The following is a 23,265-nucleotide window of genomic DNA, read 5'->3' as shown; positions in this document are numbered from 1 at the left end:
AATATGTAGCGTGGGAAACGGAAATATTATTTTTGCAGTAATCTCTGCAAATTGGGTTCTTAAGGATATCTAATATAAGCAAATGCTATAAGATTCCTAAGATATATTAATAGTATGCAGATTAACTGTTGCACAGTAAATAATGGACCCTTGGATGGTGTGTGCAGAGAGTAATAGCTAGGGTATGTATATATAACTTATTCAGTTTTAGCACTCAGGGTATCATAAAGTTCAATAGTATGTGCACTGATAGTGAGCACAAGGTAGCACTCGATATCACAGAAATAATTTGATTATATTGCAATATACCTGAGAGCTGGAGTTCAGCAGTATTGCTCAGAGAAATTGTAAGTGATATGTGTACTAATAGTAGACACAAAGTAACACCCGGTATCACCAGGGTCAATTAAATATATTGCGATATGACTGAGAGCTTAGGTTCAACAGTCCAGGTCTGACCACTGTGGTGTTGTGTGACCCGGTATTCTAAATAGTATGACCGGTATATGTGTGTTTACTAATAAATGTAATTGTATGTTTGATACATATTAGCACAACCGGAAAAGTGAAATGATACCTAATATCTCCCAGTTACAAAGAGTTATATGCTAGGCTGCACTGTTGTGGTATAGCTTAGGTAATGCCGAGGTATTATTCCATATGTACAAAAATATTTTAAGATAATATACATCAAATATTATAACCTGTATGTCAGTACCGTTGATTTTTTGTTAACCAATTGTTGTAGTTATTATATTAAAGTGAGCCTGGCACTAATATCTAGTTGTCACCTTGCTTGCCAAAACACATGTGGTTTAGGCCTTGCACTAATATCTAGTTGCCACCTTGTTTGCTGAACACATGTAGTTTAAGATTTTGTGAGTTATCCGTTGTACAAATTAACAAAGTAAGAAACTCTCATAACCCCTGGCTTAAAAAAAAAAAAAAAAAAAAAAAAAAAAAAAAAAGCCTCTTCTATAGCGGAGGCTATCATTAATGTTACTTCTAGCTAATAACACTTCAACATTCATATCACCACCTGCAAAGGTCTCTACTATATCGGAGACTGTATTATTGTTAATCTGCTCAAATTTCACACACGCATGTATTCTATAATTGTAGAAAAAATATACTAGCGAGCGAGTGGCTAAAAACAGTGAGGTACTATGACCTCGTGAGCAATGCCCCTGACGCGCGTTTCACATAACGCTTCTTCCCCTACTCTAAAACCCACCCAATCCCCATTAAAAAAAACTAACACTAACGCCCTGAAGATCACCCTACCTTGAGCTGTCTTCACCCAGCCGGGCCGAAGTCTTCATCCAATCCGGCAAGAAGAGGTCCTCCAGAGGGTCCGAAGTCTTCATCCTATCCGGGCAGAAGAGGACATCCAGACCGGCAGAAGTCTTCATCCAAGCGACATCTTCTTTCTTCATCCTTCCGGAGCGGCACCATCTTGAAGACATCCGATGTGGAGCTTCCAAACAGACCGACGACTAGACGACGAATGACGATTCTGATTGGCTGATAGGATTCTATCAGCCAATCAGAATTAAGGTAGGAAAAATCCTATTGGCTGATCCAATCAACCAATAGGATTGAGCTTGCATTCTATTGGCTGTTCCAATCAGGTATAACGTAGGTGGCGGCGGTGTCTGGAGCGGCAGATTAGAGGTTAATAGTATAATGAAGGTGGCGACGATGTCGGGGGCGGCAGATTAGGGGTTAATGAGTGTAAAGTTAGGGGTGTTTAGACTCGGGGTTCATGTTAGGGTGTTAGGTGTAGACATTAAAAGTATTTTCCCTTAGGAAACAATGGGGCTGCATTTGCAGGTGTTAGGGTTTTTTTCAGCCGTCTCGGCCCCATTGTTTCCTAGGGGGAAATCGCGCACGAGCACGTTTTAGCCAGCTTACGGCTACCGTAAGCAACGCTGGTATAACAGTGAGAAGTGGAGCTAAATTTGCTCAACGCTCACTTTTCTGAGGCTAACGCAGCCATTCAGAAAACTTGTAATACCAGTGTTGTTTAAAATCAGAGCTTGAAAAAAAAGCCTCATTAGCAACGCAAGTCTTTACCGACAAAACTCGTAATCTAGCCGTATGTTTTTTTGTTTTGTTTTTTAATTTTTTATTTGGTTTTTAAAATTAGAAGTAACAATTGGAGACACGCAGGTCTCCTGCTCAAGTTGACAGAAACAAAAGGATCAGACACGCAGGTCCAACCACAACCACAATCAAAACATTGATATAACAGATATCCCCACCATGAAAAGGGAAGGTGACCTTAAACAAGCAGTTCTGACATGTTTTGGGGTAAAAATAGTTCACCCAACTTGAACCCTGATGTGGGCTCTGAATGTGGAGTGGGGGGGAGCCAGAGAATGAAGTATAGAATGAAGCCAGTATAAAGGACATTTTTGTACTTTAGGAGGAAAAGATTGTATTCCAGCCATACCTAGAATTATATCAAACTCTCAGTATTCTATAAATATAGTCTAAGACAACTGAACATAGCAATATAGAGGAGATAGCATTGATCGGAAGATCACTGAGGGATCTTGAGGCTGTGTCTAGCACACACTGTACTTAGCACACTGCACTTAGCCCAGACCGTACACAACACTCACTGTACCTAGCACGAACAGTACCCAGTACATAGGGCACATAGTACCCAACAACCTAGCACATACAGCACCTAGAACGCGCAGCACCTAGCACATGCAGCACCTAGCACACGCAGCACCTAGCACACACAGCACCTAGCACACGCAGCACCTAGCATACGCAGAACCTAGCACATACAGTACCTAGCACATACAGTACCTAGCTCATACAGTACCTAGCACATACAGTACCTAGCACATACAGTACCTAGCACATAGGGCACATAGTACCCAACAACCTAGCACACGCAGCACCTAGCACCCGCAGCACCTAGCACACGCAGCACCTAGCACCTGCAGCACCTAGCACACGCAGCACCTAGCACACGCAACACCTAGCACATGCAGCACCTAGCACACGCAGCACCTAGCACATACAGTATCTAACACATAGGGTGCATAGTACCCAACAACCTAGAACATACAGTACCTAGCACACGCAGCACCTAGCACACGCAGCACCTAGCACATACAGTATCTAACACATACGGTGCATTGTACCCAACAACCTAGAACATACAGTACCTAGCACACGCAGTACCTAGCACACGCAGTACCCAGCACATGCAGTACCCACCACACGCAGTACCCAGGACACGCAGTACCTAGCACACGCAGTACCTAGCACACACATTACCTAGCACACGCAGTACCTAGCACACACATTACCTAGCACACACAGTACCTAGCACACACAATACCTAGCACATACAGTACCTAGCACACACAATACCTAGCACATGTAGTGCCTAGCACACACAGCACCTAGCACATACATTACATAGCACATACCGTGCCCAGCACATTCAGCACCTAGCACACACAGCACCTAGCACATACAATATCCTGCTCAAACGGTACCTTGGGCAAATAGTACCTAGCACAAACAATACCCCACCCGAACAGTGCCTATAGACTATAAAAGACAGAAATAAAATGTCAAGAGCATAAAGTACAAAGATGTATTTCAGAACATAAAACATTTCTGTCTTTTAAGGTATTGTTATTATTAGATAATATAATAAACAACCAGAAATAAGCAAAAGTAACAAGCCTAATAGGTATTAAATATGACAAAAATAACTTAAAGGTGTTCAGTTTGACCTCTTGTGAGGGCAAGGTCCGCAAGCTTAGTTAAGTATGCAGTACCACATTACCCTATTCCAATCTTATGGACAGACATCTGCGATCTCAATGTCCCATGCTGCTGCAAAAGATTGAGCAGGCTGAAGGAGCATCCATACAGAGGGACAGCCCAAGGGTGCTGTATCAAGTTTCCCACTGTCCCAGTAGCCCTGCAGTACCGAGTTTGCTGGGTTTGATATTGCCACATGGCGCAGCTAAGTATCAGCTGTCTTCCGCCAAACTGCTGTGCCTCTTCAGACCCCAATCTCGTTACTACTTTATCAGGTCTGTAGTTCTAGTTGGTATTAAGCCTTGCAGACCGCCACCAAAGAGAGCCTGCTATTTTCATATGTTTGTTGCACAGAGCCCAGAAATCATGCTGCCCTCTCTCTTGTTATGGCAATTCCATTAACTACATCAGGCTTCCTGTATGTTCGCACCAATACTCTATTAAATCAACTCAATGGCTGTTGTCTATCTGCTCTGAGGCCTCCTGCAGCTGTATGGTTTCACAACGGCCCCTATAAATTTAGTGTGTGAAGTCAAGATGGTGTTTTTTCCCACCCTATAGTTATTAGGTGCGTCAGAACTAAGTTTTCTTGTAAATGTTTTCATTTTAATAAGGCTGATTGTTGGTTCTTTGTTTGCTTAATAAATTATTAGCTGGTGCCTTTGTAACAAAATTCCAGTTGTACTTACAGTTGCCTGATCTATGTCTGCCGCTCAACGAGGTAGCCAACTGGCCAGTAGTCACTGAGACAGCTCTCGGCAGCCTTCTCTTTATTGTATGGCTATCAAACGTTGATTACTCTTTGCCTACTTATTTTCTGTCCTGTCAGGTCGCTGAATTTGCCTCCGTTTAACCCCGCAGTCCCGGGGCAATGGCAAGCCACTCTCACCCCAGCTCCGAAGCGCATAAGAACTCTTGACAACTGGTTTTAATCATACTATTTTGAAGATAGTTCCACCTGCGTCGGAGCTAAGATAAAACATAACCAGTCTCAGTGGCTGTATACTCAGCCCCATCTCCAGGGTACTTTGTAATGATGCCGCTCCATTTCAGCTTGATGTCGCTTAGGCTCCATAGTGCAACATTTTCTCTACCCTTTCAGGGCATTAATGGGTTGTCTAAAGTATGGTGGACAAGAGGCTTGCACATTTGTCCCCAGGACCACGGCTGGGTTGCTGGAATTTGGTGTGGAAGCTCACTGAACAACGGAGCACTGATGACATGCGGCCATGTTATTTGAAGGATGGCTCCGCCCTTAGCCATATGTTTTCATTTCTCCATTTAATTTATCAAAATTTTGATCTTTTTCAAAATTGTTCACTATTCTTAGGGTATTTTCCACTTCTATTTTTACTTTTTCAAATCTTACTTCATTCCTTTTTACCAGCATTTGCATCAATTCTATAGAGAAACAAGATAGTTTTTCATTACATTCCATTGGTAAAATATTTTCCTCCTTCCTCATCTCTTGTGTTTTAACCTGGATCTATTTTTAACTTCAAGCCTCTTTTCTGGTTAATGGCACACATACCCTGGTTTCAGATACAGTTAAACCTTGGGCATCTAGCCTTTGCTCAGTAGAAATGGGAACCATTTTCACAGGCATACTATAAGTTACATCACACTTTTGAAAAACGTCAAAATCCATACAATTTTTGTCATAGTTAGGAACATTAACAGCAATAACCTCATCATTATTTACCCTTAACTGCTCTTTAAGGTGATTTCCTTGAGTAAGACAGCTTGAATGGTCAGATTCTTTATGACTGGTAGATGCCAGAATTTGTATAGATCAATGTGCATCCTTCAACCACTCAGTAAGCTGTTCATTCTCCCTGCGCAGCTCTTTATTTTCAAGCATAGTTTGCCTGTTTTCCACACTCAAAGCAGTAGCAGTACTTGCTGAAATATTTAATCTTCTAATTATTAAATTAAATTCCTTTACCTTACTTTCTAAATTTAATCTCTGCACACTAAGACCTAGATTTGGAGTTTCTCGATAGCCGTGAAAACCAGCGTTAGAGGCTCCTAACGCTGGTCTTAGGCTACCTCAGGAATTTGGAGTCACTCAAAAAAGGGTCTAACGCTCACTTTTCAGCCGCGACTTTTCCATACCGCAGATACCCTTACGTCATTTGCGTATCCTATCTTTTCAATGGGATCTTTCTAACTCCGGTATTTAGAGTCGTGTCTGAAGTGAGCGTTAGAAATCTAACGACAAAACTCCAGCCGCAGAAAAAAGTCAGTAGTTAAGAGCTTTCTGGGCTAACGCCGGTTTATAAAGCTCTTAACTACTGTACTCTAAAGTACACTAACACCCATAAACTACCTATGTACCCCTAAACCGAGGTCCCCCCACATCGCCGCCATTTGATTATTTTTTTTTAACCCCTAATCTGCCGACCGCAAAGCGCCACCAGCTAAGTTATCCCTATGTACCCCTAATCTGCTGCCCCTAACACCGCCGACCTCTGTATTATATTTATTAACCCCTAACCTGCCCCCCACAACGTCGCCACCAGCTACCTACAATAATTAACCCCTAATCTGCCGACCGCAAAGCGCCGCCACCTACATTATAGCTATGTACCCCTAATCTGCTGCCCCTAACACCGCCGACCCCTATATTATATTTATTAACCCCTAATCTGCCGCCCTCAACATCACCTCCACCTGCCTACACTTATTAACCCCTAATCTGCCGAGCGGACCGCACTGCTATTATAATAAAGTTATTAACCCCTAATCCGCCTCACTAACCCTATAATAAATAGTATTAACCCCTAATCTGCCCTCCTTAACATCCCGACACCTAACTTCAATTATTAACCCCTAATCTGCCGACCGGAGCTCACCGCTATTCTAATAAATGTATTAACCCCTAAAGCTAAGTCTAACCCTAACACTAACACCCCCCTAACTTAAATATAATTTAAATCTAACGAAATTAATTAACTCTTCTTAAATAAATTATTCCTATATAAAGCTAAATACTTACCTGTAAAATAAATCCTAATATAGCTACAATATAAATTATAATTATATTATAGCTATTTTAGGATTAATATTTATTTTACAGGTAACTCTGTATTTATTTTAACCAGGTACAATAGCTATTAAATAGTTAAGAACTATTTAATAGCTAAAATAGTTAAAATAATTACAAATTTACCTGTAAAATAAATCCTAACCTAAGTTACAATTAAACCTAACACTAGACTATCAATAAATAAATTAAATAAAATACCTACAATTATCTACAATTAAACCTAACACTACACTATCAATAAATTAATTAAATACAATTCCTACAAATAACTACAATGAAATAAACTAACTAAAGTACAAAAAATAAAAAAGAAATAAGTTACAAAAAATAAAAAAATATTTACAAACATAAGAAAAATCTTACAACAATTTTAAACTAATTACACCGACTTTAAGCCCCCTAATAAAATAACAAAGCCCCACAAAATAACAAAATGCCCTACCCTATTCTAAATTACTAAAGTTCAAAGCTCTTTTACCTTACCAGCCCTGAACAGGGCCCTTTGCGGGGCATGCCCCAAGAAGTTCAGCTCTTTTGCCTGTAAAAAAAAACCATACAATACCCCCCCCCCCAACATTACAACCCACCACCCACATACCCCTAATCTAACCCAAACCCCCCTTAAATAAACCTAACACTAAGCCCCTGAAGATCTTCCTACCTTATCTTCACCATACCAGGTTCACCAATCCGTCCTGAAGAGCCCCTCTGATGTCCTGATCCAAGCCCAAGCGGGGGGCTGAAGAGGTCCATGATCCGTCTGAAGCCTTCATCCAAGCGGGAGCTGAAGAGGTCCATGATCCGGATGAAGTCTTCATCCAAACGGGAGCTGAAGAGGTCCATGATCCGGATGAAGTTATCTATCAACGGCATCTTCAATCTTCTTTCTTCGGGAGCCATCATCTTCCATCCGACGCGGAACATCCTCTTCTCCCGACGCCTACTAGCCGAATGACGGTTCCTTTAAGGGACGTCATCCAAGATGGCGTCCCTCGAATTCACATTGGCTGATAGGATTCTATCAGCCAATCGGAATTAAGGTAGGAATATTCTGATTGGCTGATGAAATCAGCCAATAAGAATCAAGTTCAATCCGATTGGCTGATCCGATCAGCCAATCAGATTGAGCTCGCATTCTATTGGCTGATCGGAACAGCCAATAGAATGCGAGCTCAATCTGATTGGCTGATCGAATCAGCCAATCGGATTGAACTTGATTCTGATTGGCTGATTCCATCAGCCAATCAGAATATTCCTACCTTAGTTCCCATTGGCTGATAGAATCCTATCAGCCAATGTGAATTCGAGGGACGCCATCTTGGATGACGTCCCTTAAAGGAACCGTCATTCGGCTAATAGGCGTCGGGAGAAGAGGATGTTCCGTGTCGGATGGAAGATGATGGCTCCCGAAGAAAGAAGATTGAAGATGCCGTTGATAGATGACTTCATCCGGATCATGGACCTCTTCAGCTCCCGTTTGGATGAAGACTTCATCCGGATCATGGACCTCTTCAGCTCCCGCTTGGATGAAGACTTCAGACGGATCATGGACCTCTTCAGCCCCCCGCTTGGGCTTGGATCAGGACAACGGACGAGCTCTTCAGGACGGATCGGTGAACCTGGTATGGTGAAGATAAGGTAGGAAGATCTTCAGGGGCTTAGTGTTAGGTTTATTTAAGGGGGGTTTGGGTTAGATTAGGGGTATGTGGGTGGTGGGTTGTAATGTTGGGGGGGGGGTATTGTATGTTATTTTTTACAGGCAAAAGAGCTGAACTTCTTGGGGCATGCCCCGCAAAGGGCCCTGTTCAGGGCTGGTAAGGTAAAAGAGATTTGAACTTTAGTAATTTAGAATAGGGTAGGGCATTTTTTTATTTTGGGGGGCTTTGTTATTTTATTAGGGGGCTTAGAGTAGGTGCAATTAGTTTAAAATTGTTGTAAGATTTTTCTTATGTTTGTAAATATTTTTTTATTTTTTGTAACTTAGTTCTTTTTTATTTTTTGTACTTTAGTTAGTTTATTTCATTGTAGTTATTTGTAGATATTGTATTTAATTAATGTATTGATAGTGTAGTGTTAGGTTTAATTGTAGGAAATTGTAGATATTTTATTTAATTAATTTAATGATAGTGTAGTGTTAGGTTTAATTATAACTTAGGTTAGGATTTATTTTACAGGTAATTTTGTTATTATTTTAACTAGGTAACTATTAAATAGTTCTTAACTATTTAATAGCTATTGTACCTGGTTAAAATAATTACAAAGTTGCCTGTAAAATAAATATTAATCCTAAAATAGCTACAATGTAATTATAATTTATATTGTAGCTATATTAGGCTTTATTTTACAGGTAAGTATTTAGCTTTAAATAGGAATAATTTATTTAATAAGAGTTAATTAATTTCGTTAGATTAAAATTATATTTAATTTAGGGGGGTTTTAGTGTTAGGGTTAGACTTAGCTTTAGGGGTTAATACATTTATTAGAATAGCGGTGAGCTCCGGTCGGCAGATTAGGGGTTAATAATTGAAGTTAGCTGTCGGCGATGTTAGGGAGGGCAGATTAGGGGTTAATACTATTTATTATAGGGTTAGTGAGGCAGATTAAGGGTTAATAACTTTATTATAGTAGCGGTGCGGTCCGCTCGGCAGATTAGGGGTTAATAAGTGTAGACAGGTGTGGGCGACGTTGTGGGCGGCAGATTAGGAGTTAATAAATTTAATATAGGGGTCGGCTGTGTTAGGGGCAGCAGATTAGGGGTACATAGCTATAATGTAGGTTGCGGCGGTTTACGGAGCGGCAGATTAGGGGTTAATAATAATATGCAGGGGTCAGCGATAGCGGGGGCGGCAGATTAGAGGTTAATAAGTGTAAGGTTAGGGGTGTTTAGACTCGGGGTGCATGTTAGAGTGTTAGGTGCAGACGTAGGAAGTGTTTCCCCATAGCAAACAATGGGGCTGCATTAGGAGCTGAACGTGGCTTTTTTGCAGGTGTTAGGTTTTTTTCCAGCTCAAACAGCCCCATTGTTTTCTATGGGGGAATCGTGCACAAGCATGTTTTTTAGGCTGGCCGCATCCGTAAGCAACTCTGGTATCGAGAGTTGCAGTTGCGTTAAAAATGCTCTACGCTCCTTTTTTGGAGCCTAACGCAGCGATTCTGTGGACTCTCAATACCAGAGTTATTTTAAAGGTGCGGCCAGAAAAAAGCCAGCGTTAGCTACGCGGGTCGTTACCGACAAAACTCTAAATCTAGCCGTATTGATTTTAAACTGCTCCGATATCCACTGGGCAGCAAATATAAGTGCAGCTGTACAATTTTTCTTAGATATTTTCTTAGTGTTAATGGAATTAACTATAATACTTTGAGCTTCAACCCAAGAGTCTGTAGCTCCCTGCATACAACCAACTAGTATTTCAGGGTTGTTGACCTTAGCAATTTTCTTCATTAATCCTTTCATTATTATAAATGTTTACAAAACAAAACAAAACAAAAAAAATACTTAAAATATCTTAGAAAATTACTTGATATATCTAATCAACACAAAATATATCACAACACAATGAAACAATGAATTAATTCACCATACTAGATGACTTCACTTGCATTGAAGTTCCAGTTTACGGCGGCGACCGTATGGAGAGGATGCTCCATGCCTATGTCTTCAGATTGGACCCGCTCCACGCCGGATGGATGAAAATAGAAGATTCAGTCTGGATGAAGACTTCTTCGGCTGGATGAAGATGGAAGAGGCCGTCTGGATGAACACTTCTTGCCGCCTGGATGATGACTTAGCCGGGTGGATGGATCCTTCAAGCAGGACTTCAAGAACTGTGGATCGTCTGGGGTTAGTGTTAGGTTTTTTTAAGTTTTTTTTGGGTGGGTTTTATTTTTAGATTAGGCTCTGGGCATGTAAAAGAGCTAAATGCCCTTTTAAGGGCAATGCCCATACAAATGCCCTTTTCAGGTTATTTTAGATAGTTTTTTTTATTTGGGGGGTTGGTTGGTTGGGTGGTGGGCTTTACTGTTGGGGGGTGTTTGTATTTTTTTTACAGGTATTTTTTTTTTGCAATTTGTAATAAGGTTTAATAGTAGATTTAAATAATTTTAGTAGGGTTAGGTTTTTTTAATATGTAATTTAGTTTATTTAATTGTTAGTTTAATTTAATTGTAAGATATTAGTTAGGGTAGGTTAATTAATAGTTTAAAAATAGTTTATTTTAATTCTACAGTTAAGTTTAAATTTATTTTAAGATAGGGATGTGGTAATTTTAATTTAAAGTTAGTGGGTTGTTAGGTTTAGGGGTTAATAGCTTAATTTAGTTTATGGTGATGTGGGGGGCTGGCGGTTTAGGGGTTAATAGTTTTAGCTAGTGGTAGTGATGTGGGAGGGAAGAGGGTTAGGGGTTAATAACTTTATTTATGTTGCGACGGGGTCGGGGAGCAGCGGGATAGGGGTTAATAACTTTATGTTGCGGCAGGGTCAGGGAGCGGCCAGATAGGGGTTAATAACTTTATTTATGTTGCGGCGCGGTCCAGGAGTGGCGAGATAGGGGTTAATAACTTTATTTATGTTGCAGCGGGGTTGGGAAGTGGCGGGATAAGGGTTAAACATTTTAGTTTACTGGCAGCGTTTAGTGACAGGGTATAAATAAATTTGGTAAAAAGCTGAATAGACGCAAGATCGATGACTGTTAGTTAACAACAGTCCGATGCTCATTGCCCCGTACTTGGTGCCAGTCTTTTTGCTGACTTTTTTTATAAATATGGACAGCGTATTGAGATACGCGGCCGCGATGTTAGGTGAGCATATTGGTGCCGGGGAATGCAAAAAAGTTGAGGCTTTGATAAATATCCCCTTAGTGACAATTAGGGACAGCGACAGTTATCTCTCATCTTTGGCTATATTTTTTAGGATCTGATTATTTTTAAGAGGCCTTACTTCTTTCCCCCTTACCATAGCAACATATCATAATACCCTGCATTTAAAAAGAGTGAGGTTGAACAATTTAAATAATGTGTTTCATGTCCATATAGCCATGAAGTTATCATTATGGTAAGACTGATAACCTGCAAAAAAATAATATGAAGTGTCCCACAAAAATATAAAATGAATAAGTGTATACTCACAATGGTATTGGCACAACCCTAGTAGTGTGCTAAAAGAGCATACTGGGGTATCACAGTGTCCCAGCTTACTGTCTTTGGTGATCTCCTCTGAGACGGTCTCAGCAAACAGTAGAATAAGACTCCAAAAATAGTTAATATTAAATCCAATCTGCTTTTAATTAAAAACAATCGCCTAGATTACGAGTTTTGCGGTAACAGAGGTGCGGTGCTAAAGAGCAGTTTATGCTCACCGCTCACCTACAGACAGCGCTGGTATTACGGGTTTTTACAAATATACCAGCGCTGCTTACGGTAGCGATGTAAGCTACCAGCGCTGCTTACGGTAGCGGTGAACTGGCTGATCGTGCTAAAAAAAAACTAACACCTGCAAAAAAGCAGCGTTCAGCTCCTAACACAGCCCCATTGATTCCTATGGGGAAATAAAAGTTATGTATACACCTAACACCCTAACATGAACCCCAAGTCTAAACACCCCTAATCTTACACTTATTAACCCCTAATCTGCCGCCCCCGACATCACCGACACCTACATTATATTATTAACCCCTAATCTGCCGCCCCCAACGTCGCCGCCACTATATTAAAAGTCTAACCCTAACACCCCCCTAACTTAAATATAGTTTAAATAAATCTAAATAAATATTCCTATTAGTGATGTCGCGAATAGTTCGCCGGCGAATAGTTCCCGGTGAACATAGCATGTTCGCGTTTGCCTCGGCGGGCGAACATATGCGATGTTCGATCCGCCCCCTATTCGTCATCATTGAGTAAACTTTGACCCTGTACCTCACAGTCAGAAGACACATTACAACCAATAAGCAGCAGACCCTCCCTCCCAGACCCTCCCACCTCCTGGACAGCATCCATTTTAGATTCATTTGGAAGCTGCATTCTTAGTGAGAGGAGAGACAGTGTAGCTGCTGCTGATTTAATAGGGAAATCGATAGCTAGGCTAGTGTATTCAGTGTCCACTACAGTCCTGAAGGACTCATCTGATCTCTGCTGTAAGGAAAGCACCCCAAAAAACCCTTTTTAGGGCTAGAACATCAGTCTGCTTTTTTTTTTTTTTCCCCTGTGTAATCTAATTGCAGTTGCCTGCCTGCCAGCGTGTCTGTCAGCCTCACAGCGTATACTGGGCCCACTTGCCCAGTGCCACCACTCATATCTGGTGTAACAGTAGTGTACATTTAAAAAAAACAACACTTTTTTGACTGTGAAATAATAGCAGACAGCTGCCAGTACCCAAGATGGCCGCCAATAAGGCTGATGGGGAGGATTAGAGAGCTTTTTTTGGGGGGATCAGGGAGGTTGGGGGTTAAGAGAGGATGCTACACCACAGAATATGTAAATATGCTAAAAAAATAATAAAAAAATTTAAAAACCTTTTATTTTAGTACTGGCAGACTTTCTGCCAGTACTTAAGATGGCGGGGACAATTGTGGGGTGGGGGAGGGAAGGGAGCTGTTTGGGAGGGATCAGGGGGTCTGATGTGTCAGGTGGGAGGCTGATCTCTACACTAAAGCTAAAATTAACCCTGCAAGCTCCCTACAAGCTACCTAATTAACCCCTTCACTGCTAGCCATAATACACGTGTGATGCGCAGCAGCATTTAGCGGCCTTCTAATTACCAGAAAGCAACGCCAAAGTCATATATGTCTGCTATTTCTGAACAAAGGGGATCCCAGAGAAGCATTTACAACCATTTGTGCCATAATTGCACAAGCTGTTTGTAAATAATTTCAGTGAGAAACCTAAAATTGCGAAAATATTTGTTTTTTTTTAAATTTGATCGCATTTGGCGGTGAAATGGTGGCATGAAATATACCAAAATGGGCCTAGATCAATACTTTGGGTTGTCTACTACACTACCCTTAAGCTAAAATTAACTCTACAAGCTGCCTACATGCTCCCTAATTAACCCCTTCACTGCTGGGCATAAAACACGTGTGGTGCGCAGTGGCATTTAGCAGCCTTCTAATTACCAAAAAGCAACGCCAAAGCCATATAAGTCTGCTATTTGTAAACAAAAGGGATCCCAGAGAAGCATTTACAACCATTTATGCCACAATTGCATAAGTTGTTTGTAAATGATTTCTGTGAGAAACATAAAGTTTGTGAAAAAGTGAATAATTTTTTTTTTATTTGATCGCATTTGGCGGTGAAATGGTGGCATGAAATATACCAAAATGGGCCTAGATCAATACTTTGGGTTGTCTACTACACTACACTTAAGCTAAAATTAACTCTACAAGCTCCCTAATTAACCCCTTCCCTGCTGGGCATAAAACACGTGTGGTGCGCAGTGGCATTTTGCAGCCTTCTAATTACCAAAAAGCAACGCCAAAGCCATATAAGTCTGCTATTTCCGAACAAAGGGGATCACAGAAAAGCATTTACAACCATGTATGCCATAATTGCATAAGTTGTTTGTAAATAATTTCTGTGAGAAACCTAAAGTTTGTGAAAAAGTGAACATTTTTTTTTATTTGATCGCATTTGGCGGTGAAATGGTGGCATGAAATGTACCAAAATGGGCCTAGATCAGTGATTTGCAACCTTTTTTTTGCCGTGGCACACTTTTTTACATTAAAAAATCCTGTGGCACACCACCATCCCAAAATTTTACAAAATTACACATTGTAGCCTAATACAGGATATATATATATATATATATATATATATATATATATACAGTATATATATATATATATATATATATATATATATATATATATATATATATATACAGTATATATATATATATATATATATATATATATATATATATACACACACTGCACTGTGCTTCTATGCCATGCCTCCTACAAACTATATATGACATATTGACATTCATTCACAAACACCCCCGCACTGTTGTCAGTCTGCCGCGGCACACCTGAGGATCTCTCACTGCACACTAGTGTGCCACGGCACACTGGTTGAAAAACACTGGCCTAGATCAATACTTTGGGTTGTCTACTACACTACACTTAAGCTAAAATGAACTCTACAAGCTGCCTACATGCTCCCTAATTAACCCCTTCACTGCTGGGCATAAAACATGTGTGGTGCGCAGTGGCATTTAGCAGCCTTCTAATTACCAAAAAGCAATGCCAAAGCCATATAAGTGTGCTATAATGGCATGTCTGGCACACAGTGTTGGGGCAAGGGTCCATCTGACCACTGATACCTGGTCTGCAAAGCATGGTCAGGGCAGGTATATCACCTACACTGTGCACTGTGAAGCGGGCGTAACCCTTACATATAACCCTTACACTACCTGATCGATACAACATCATACCTGATGTTTTAAAGCACATTATTCCAAACAATTTAGGAATGTTAGGTGATTTATGCCCTTTATGGATTAAAACCCGACTCTGCATTAACTATGTAATTTTCCATGGGAGTTTTGCCATGGATCCCCCTCCGGCATGCCACAGTCCAGGTGTTAGTGCCCTTGAAACAACTTTTCCATCACTATTGTGGCCAGAAAGAGTCCCTGTGGGTTTTAAAATTCGCCTGCCTATTGAAGTCTATGGCGGTTCACCCGGTTCGCCCGTTCGCAAACTTTTGCGGAAGTTCGATTCCGCCGTTCGCGAACCCAAATTTTTAGGTTTGCGACATCACTAATTCCTATCATTAACTAAATAATTCCTATTTAAAACTAAATACTTACCTATAAAATAAACCCTAAGCTAGCTACAATATAACTAATAGTTACATTGTATCTAGCTTAGGGTTTATTTTTATTTTACATGCAAGTTTGTATTTATTTTAACTAGGTAGAATAGTTATTAAATAGTTATTAACTATTTAATAGCTACCTAGTTAAAATAAAGACACATTTACCTGTAAAATAAAACCTAACCTAAGTTACAATTACACCTAACACTATACACTACACTATAAATAAATTAATTCCCTAAATTAACTACAATTAAATACAATTATCTAAAGTACGGAAAAAAACCCCCACTAAATTACAGAAAATAATAAAATAAGTACAAGTTATTTAAACTAATTACACCTAATCTAATCCCTCTAATAAAATAATAATAATAATAAAAAAAAAAAGCCCTACCCTATACTAAATTACAAATAGCCCTTATAGGGCCTTTTGCGGGGCATTGCCCCAAAGTAATCAGCTCTTTTACCTGTAAAAAAAAGTACAATACCCCGCCAACATTAAAACCCACCACCCACACACCCAACCCTACTCTAAAACCCACCCAATCCCCCCTTAATAATACCTAACACTAACCCCTTGAAGATCACCTTACCTTGAGAAGTCTTCACCAACCGGGGACGAAAAGGACAAAATAAATCAAGGTATTTCAGCTCGTACACTGGCCTTTTTCAAACCACTGGTTTCCGGTGGTTTGTATGTACAACTATTTAGGGCCAGATTACAAGTGGAGTGCAATATAAATGTATAACTGCTTTGAGCAGTTTTTATTTTTTTTATTTTTTCATATTTATATTTTATTTTAATGTACTGTTCGCTTTATGTTTGGGGTAATTGGGGCAACTTTTTATACTTAACCAGAGGTCTGACTTTTATTTAAATGCGTTTAGCGCAAAGTGAAACAAACAAGTTGACGTTAGCATTGACCAGCCACTTGTAATCGCTCGTTATTTAAGGTTCGCTCATAAAGGGGCACATTTGCCCTTTTATGGGTGCACGTTAAGATGGCGCTCCACTCGTAATCTGGCTCTTAATGGGTTTTTTCGTATAGTTTTGTAAATATATTTTGCTATGCGGAGTGATCTTGGACCTGGATAAGACCATACATACAGATAAAAAAATCATTCTGGTAATTCAGTAATTTTAAATTTGTGTAATATTTGGATGTTAGATATTTGATACCTACTCGTTTTCTGCATAAATTGCAAGATGATAAATAATGACAAAAATAATAATTGTTCTCTTTTCTGATTTTCAATTGTTAAGTTTAATTGAAATATGAAGTATAAAATCATAAATTGTACTGTTTTTGGAAGGTGACCTGATGACAAATGTTGGACAACAAAATGTGTGTTTGAAATATTTTGGAAATAATGACTCCCATGCTCCTATTCACTATGTACACTGCATAAAAAAAAATATTTTTTTAAAGGGATAGTAGACCCAAAATGTTCTTTTATGATTCAGATGCATACAATTTTAAACAACTTTCCAATTTAATTCTATTATCACATTGTCTTCATTCTCATGTTATCCATTGCTGAAGGGACAGCATTGCACTACTGACAGGAAGCTGGAAATATATATTTAGCCAATCACAAGAGACAAATGTGTGCAGGCACCAATAAGCAGCATCTCCCACTAGTGTATGATATGTGTGTATTCATTTTTTAACAATGGATACTAAGAGAACGAAGCACATTTGAAAATAGAAGTGAATTTAAAAGTGTCTTAAAATGACATGCTCTATCTGAATCATGCAAGTTTAATGTTGACTTTCCTATCCTTTTAATATGGTAGCATTTTCTCATATTATTAAATTTATGCAAACTAAAGTTATTTTCTAAAAATGAAATGAGAGCCAGAAAACTAAAAACACCTCTTGCGCAGTGGTGTGAAAATGGCCCAGCAGCAAAAGGTTTAAGAATTTTGACTTATGACCAATTTCAACCAGCTCTTTAGAGCCAAAGGGGCCGATTTATCAAAGATTCAATCTAGGCGCATTCGCTGGAGTCAATACACTTGCCAGACATCGCCAGACATCGCTGCCACAAATCTACATACTTATTTATTAAAAAGTCTGTCAAAAACACGCACATCAAGTCCAGCGAGATGAGCACCTGACTGTTGATAAATAAGAGTCATCGATGTTGTGGATTGTCAAAAAAGAGGAACCCCGAGGGGAACCGTGAGCGGGGTGCGCTAACAAAAATTATATATATGAGTGATTAGTGTCTATGGACAAACCATATTAGTTCATGTGAGAAAATGGTGCTGTGTCTTGTGAAGTAATCAAATGTGCTGGCGGCAAGGCTCCTCTGGTCTTCGGGAAGAAGGTATCTGTAATTTAAAAGTAGAAAAGAGGGCGCCACATAGCGTAATATTGTTGAATCAAAGCCAAAATAGGAGGTAAATGTTAAGGCTTACCAGAGGTAAATGCACCGTATTGTAACCGGTGCTAACAGGCAGGCTAACACTTTCAGTGGCTAGCACACTGGGTGGCCTCCGGCAGGCTGTACACAGGTGATATTCAGCGTTTGTTTGATTGATGAACGTCTGTGCAGCTAATGTCTGAGACACTGCGGTAGATTAAATACTTTGAAACCTTTACCAGGAAGGCTCAAAAGGTGAACAAAGGTGAACAAAAGGACAACTTCCGTATATTTAAAATCAAGGAGTTTTAATCCATACAAATTGCTACGCGTTTCTAGACCTTAAACCGGTCTTTTCTTCAGGCATACAAACAATGGAACTTGTTGTGGATATTCTGTTTTTTCCAACTTTATTTATACCATTACATTACTGTCCATGAGCAAGCACATTTCTCTAAAGCTAATCTTTTATTTTTCATCTTTCATATGTCTAAGAAATAGCTAGATTTATACCTGAACAAACAATAATATCTCACAGAAAGTTATTTTTCTATTTATTTTTTATACAAAAAAATCTGATATATGATATTTTTACATAAATTAATGTGTATTTGTAGTTCTAGAAATCATGATATGCCTATCTCATGTTTTTTTCTTTTTTAAAAATGATTATTATTGCTAGAATTTGTACATATATCTTTGCACAGATATTATTATTCTGAGCGAGAATAATGGTGAATATAACATGAAATCTGGGTATCATATGTACTGTATTTATTTGCAAACAATGGATATTTTAAGAGCTGGGACAGTTTTCTTTCTGCACCTGTGTATCACTTCCTGAGTCTGGTTTTAAACACCACTCCTACACAGGTGTTAAAAAACGGGCTGGCATAAAAGATGACATTTCTTAATTAAAATTAAATTTAAGAGATGGAAGAAAAGCACTGAAAATAGCATGACAATAAAGAGGTGATTTTAATTTCCGCTGTATCTGATTCATGACAGTTTAATGTTAGGTAGACTATCCCTTTGAGCTATATTGAATCAAACATCATTTGATTATTAAAATCATGGTCAATAATATTACACTGTGTGTCCTAATGTCATCATCACTGTTTATCTTTAATACTAATTTCACATATATATACTTTCAAAGTATAATACACAATGTAACAAATGGCACTTTCTGATGAGTGATAAATGACATAAGTATTGAGCAATTTGATTTGTTAGTGATAGTAGAACATGTATATTTAAATCAGATTGGCTGATTTCATTAATCATGTGCCTATGCATTTCCCAATAAATAGTGTTGGAAGATTTTAATAGTTTGTGGGTTGTTTGGAGTTTGAGTATTGCGTCCAATTTGGTGCGAATTATTGCATACAATTTGGTGTGAAGTGGAGAATAGGAATTGGAATTCCATGCGTTAAACATGGTGCAAATAGATGTATCCAAAAAAGGATGTTACCTATATTATGTAATGTATTTATTTCATTTGTATCCCTATATCTACTAGTGCTGCTGCCAGGCAGGCATTACCTGTCATTATAGGTAGTTTAGTCATTATAAACTTAAATGGCAGTAATGATGGAAAACAAATATGAATAAATAAGAATAAACCAAAGATTTCTAAACATGAAATTGAATCTGTCCCTTGAAATTATATGTGATTATAATATTGTTATTTAACATATTATTTCAATACTGAACATGCGTCTTTTTTTGGCTTTGTTTTAATTTACTTAATTAACTTTCAAATTCACTTTTATTATCTAATATGCTTCATTCTCTTGCAGCATCAACATTACCTTTCTGTGATTTCAGACTCCCAATGATTTCTATGGCATTCGTGGCCTCAAGGGTGGCGGTTTGAATGATAAGTAAGCTACGTCGGAATAGACATAAGCGTACCTGTTGAATGTTTGATAAATTGGCAAGATGGTAAAATAGAGTCGAATGTCATGGCAGATGATCAGTTTTCCGCTCAAATAACACAAGCATCGATCTGCTCTGGATTGATATCGCGGGAACGTATATTACCTCACACATTTCAACATTTGACGATATAGAGTTGGCTGGATGGTCAAGTATTACATGAGAGACCCATATAGCGTAATAAGGCTGAAGAAGTATATAGATTACATTGTGGTCCCTGGGCTATAGGTGGGATAAGCATATTATAATGTAAAATGTTTTATTTTCTGTTTACAAAACACATTTTTTATGATATAATTTGTTTTCCAAATATAAAGATACCAGAATCAAGATTGTATATTTTTTCCCTTCTGTCATGGCCATTACTCTTTTTATATTACTTATATTAACTAACATATTTTTTGTATTTTTCAAGGTTTGTTACACTTTGCAAGATTTCATAATAACATGTTTTCAGAATATCTTACTGCCAGTAAAGTTGAAAGAATTAAGCCTACTTTAAAAGAATAAAATAGCGTACTGGTAATTACCTTTGTTATCATATTAGACATTAATTTTCATTGCTATACCTGTATTCAGTGAAAAGGTTACCAAGAACATAATAGTATTAGTTGCAACATATGCAGGAGAGAGTTAAACACTTGAGCTGCACTTAATTTTAAACAAGGTTCATTGTTATCAGAGAAGTTACTCAAGTGGATGGTTATGTTTAAATATACAAAGCTAAAATGGGGAGGCATTGGTCCTCGCCTCCCTTTTAAGCTTCTCATGTAGATATTGCTATAACTGTTTGGGCTATAATCACAACAGATTAGGTATATACCATTTACATGATAATATACAGTAGATAAAAAAAAATTCTAAAAGTTGTGTATTGTTTGTTGTGTGTTTTTATAGGATATATTAACAAGTATCTGTGATTTTAAAAGACTATAGAATTTATATAACAGGCCACATTTTGAGTATATCTGAACTAGAGAACAGGTGAAATAATCAGCTGATTAGTAAACATGGTTATTTTACCTGATCTCATCCAAGATAATCCAGAAAACCTGGCCTGTTGGGGGGGGAGGGCTGAGGACTGAGAATAAAAATACACTTCTGTAAGAGAAAATACATTTGCTTGTATATTAAAGAAAATAACAAACCATAATGCAGTATAATTTTTAGTTCGTACAAGTGTAATGTATTTTCTGTCTAAAGGAACATGAGATGAGTAATAATATAATAATATATATTTAATTAACCTGTAGTTAAAAAAACAACTAGTGTTATAGATAAGTGATTATAAAAGATATAGCAAAACAATGCAATCTTTGTTTGAAAAAATCACAATGTCAAACATTTTCTGCTCCAACAAGTAAATACAAGGTGTATATTGCTAATTTTAATAGTTCATGCCTGTTATATTTTAATATACAAGCAATTAATTGTATTAACTACATTTTTCCATGTGTTTCCGAATAGTGGGCTATATTAATAGCAGCGCACTAACTGTAGCGTGTGAATGATATGGGGTATTTCTTGGCTCTTTGAACATAATGGAAATAGCGCATTTATTGAAAGTAAAAGCGTTTGCTTCAGCGCAATAAAATTTAACGCGTGTTGGGTTAGCGTGACTTCAGAGGTCTGGTTAACAGTTACACGAGACAAAAAAGTTGCACAAAGCACATCAACAGTACATTTAATTTACGGTTAGACGACTCATAATATCACTGTCGGCTATTCTTTTTAAAATGCATTAGAATGTTATAAGGGCTCAAAGCTATGAGGTCTCAGGTGTAAAGGGCTTTAACACAGGGATACATACATACACAGGTCTAAATAAATATATGTGTGTGTATGTATATATTTTTAAGTATTTTTGTGTTTTACTGTATATGTATTTCCCATTCCAATGTTCTTCACTTACAGGATAATTTCCTTTTTATTGTAAATACATATTTTTATATATATATATATATATATATATATATATACCTATACTGTATATCTATCCCTATAGATATAGGTATAGATATGAATTTTACATGAAAAGTATGTATATATATATATATATATATATATATATATATATATTTAATAATAAAAAGTACATTATTTTCTATGTGAAGAACATAGGAATGTAAAATATGCATAAAGCTCAACTTAGGGCTAACGCGGTCGTGTAAGTGCACATAAGAAATTGCTATCTTCAATGTACACTATTTAAATATTAAATATAAAATATTTTTAAAAATTTATAGAAATAACTTTAAATTGTTATACAAACTGTGACATATTCTAAATAATCAAAAGAATATATTTATATTTTTTACAGTATGCATAATCATTTTTATAATTTCATACATTCTGTATTTGAAGAACATTGGAATTTGACATTTTCATAACTCCTGTCAGGTTAGTTATAGGTTTTAGTTTTTTTTTTCAATTTGCGCTCCCTTATTGACTTCTATGGGGAGAATCTGTTAACAAGATTGCAATATTTTGTAAATGTGCATTGGGTTTCACTCACACGCAAACTTTTTACTTTCAACTTATAATACAAGAGCAACCAGGCACACACAAAAAGCCTCCGTTTCACAATGTTAATAGGCGTGCTAAATAGCGCTCCACTTGTAATCTAGCCCAGTATAATGAAACTTATTTCAATGTCAACCTGCCCTTCTTTAAACACAGTCTTCATTTCCTAAATATTTGCTTATTATGGCTAGATTATCCGTATTTTGTGCTTCTGCTATAGCGCTAATTGTGCTAAAAGTGACATTTTTCGTCGGGTCTCGCTGGTATTACGAGCTCACGCTAACCTGATGTGCGCAAAAAGCTTACTTCTAGCGTCATGCAAAAGATAAACTATTCCCCCATAGACTTCAATGGAGAAGAAAAAGTGAAAAAAACACCTAGCTCGCACGCTAACCTATGTTCATATTCTCATATACACTAACCCAAACATAAAAAAATTATTTCAGATTCTAATGTTCTGCACATAGCAAGATATGTTCTATCTATTCATAAATTCATATTTCTATATATATCTGATGGTATTTTGGTACAATATATATATATATATATATATCTACATATATAAATTATTATATATAGGTATAGATATATACAGATATATAAAGGAATATCTATTTCAAAGTACAAAGACATATGCTGCTATGTGCGGAACATTGGATTGTGAGCTATTTAGAGTAAATACACAGTATAACACTTTATTAAATATGAATATTGCATAAATATGGTTTTTCATGTTTTCATCTACTTAATTGCAAAGGGTTCTAATGCAC

The sequence above is a fragment of the Bombina bombina genome, chromosome 2 (genome assembly GCF_027579735.1).
Source record: "Bombina bombina isolate aBomBom1 chromosome 2, aBomBom1.pri, whole genome shotgun sequence".
Classification (NCBI taxonomy): Eukaryota; Metazoa; Chordata; class Amphibia; order Anura; family Bombinatoridae; genus Bombina; species Bombina bombina.
Note: the sequence above shows the minus strand (reverse complement) of the source record.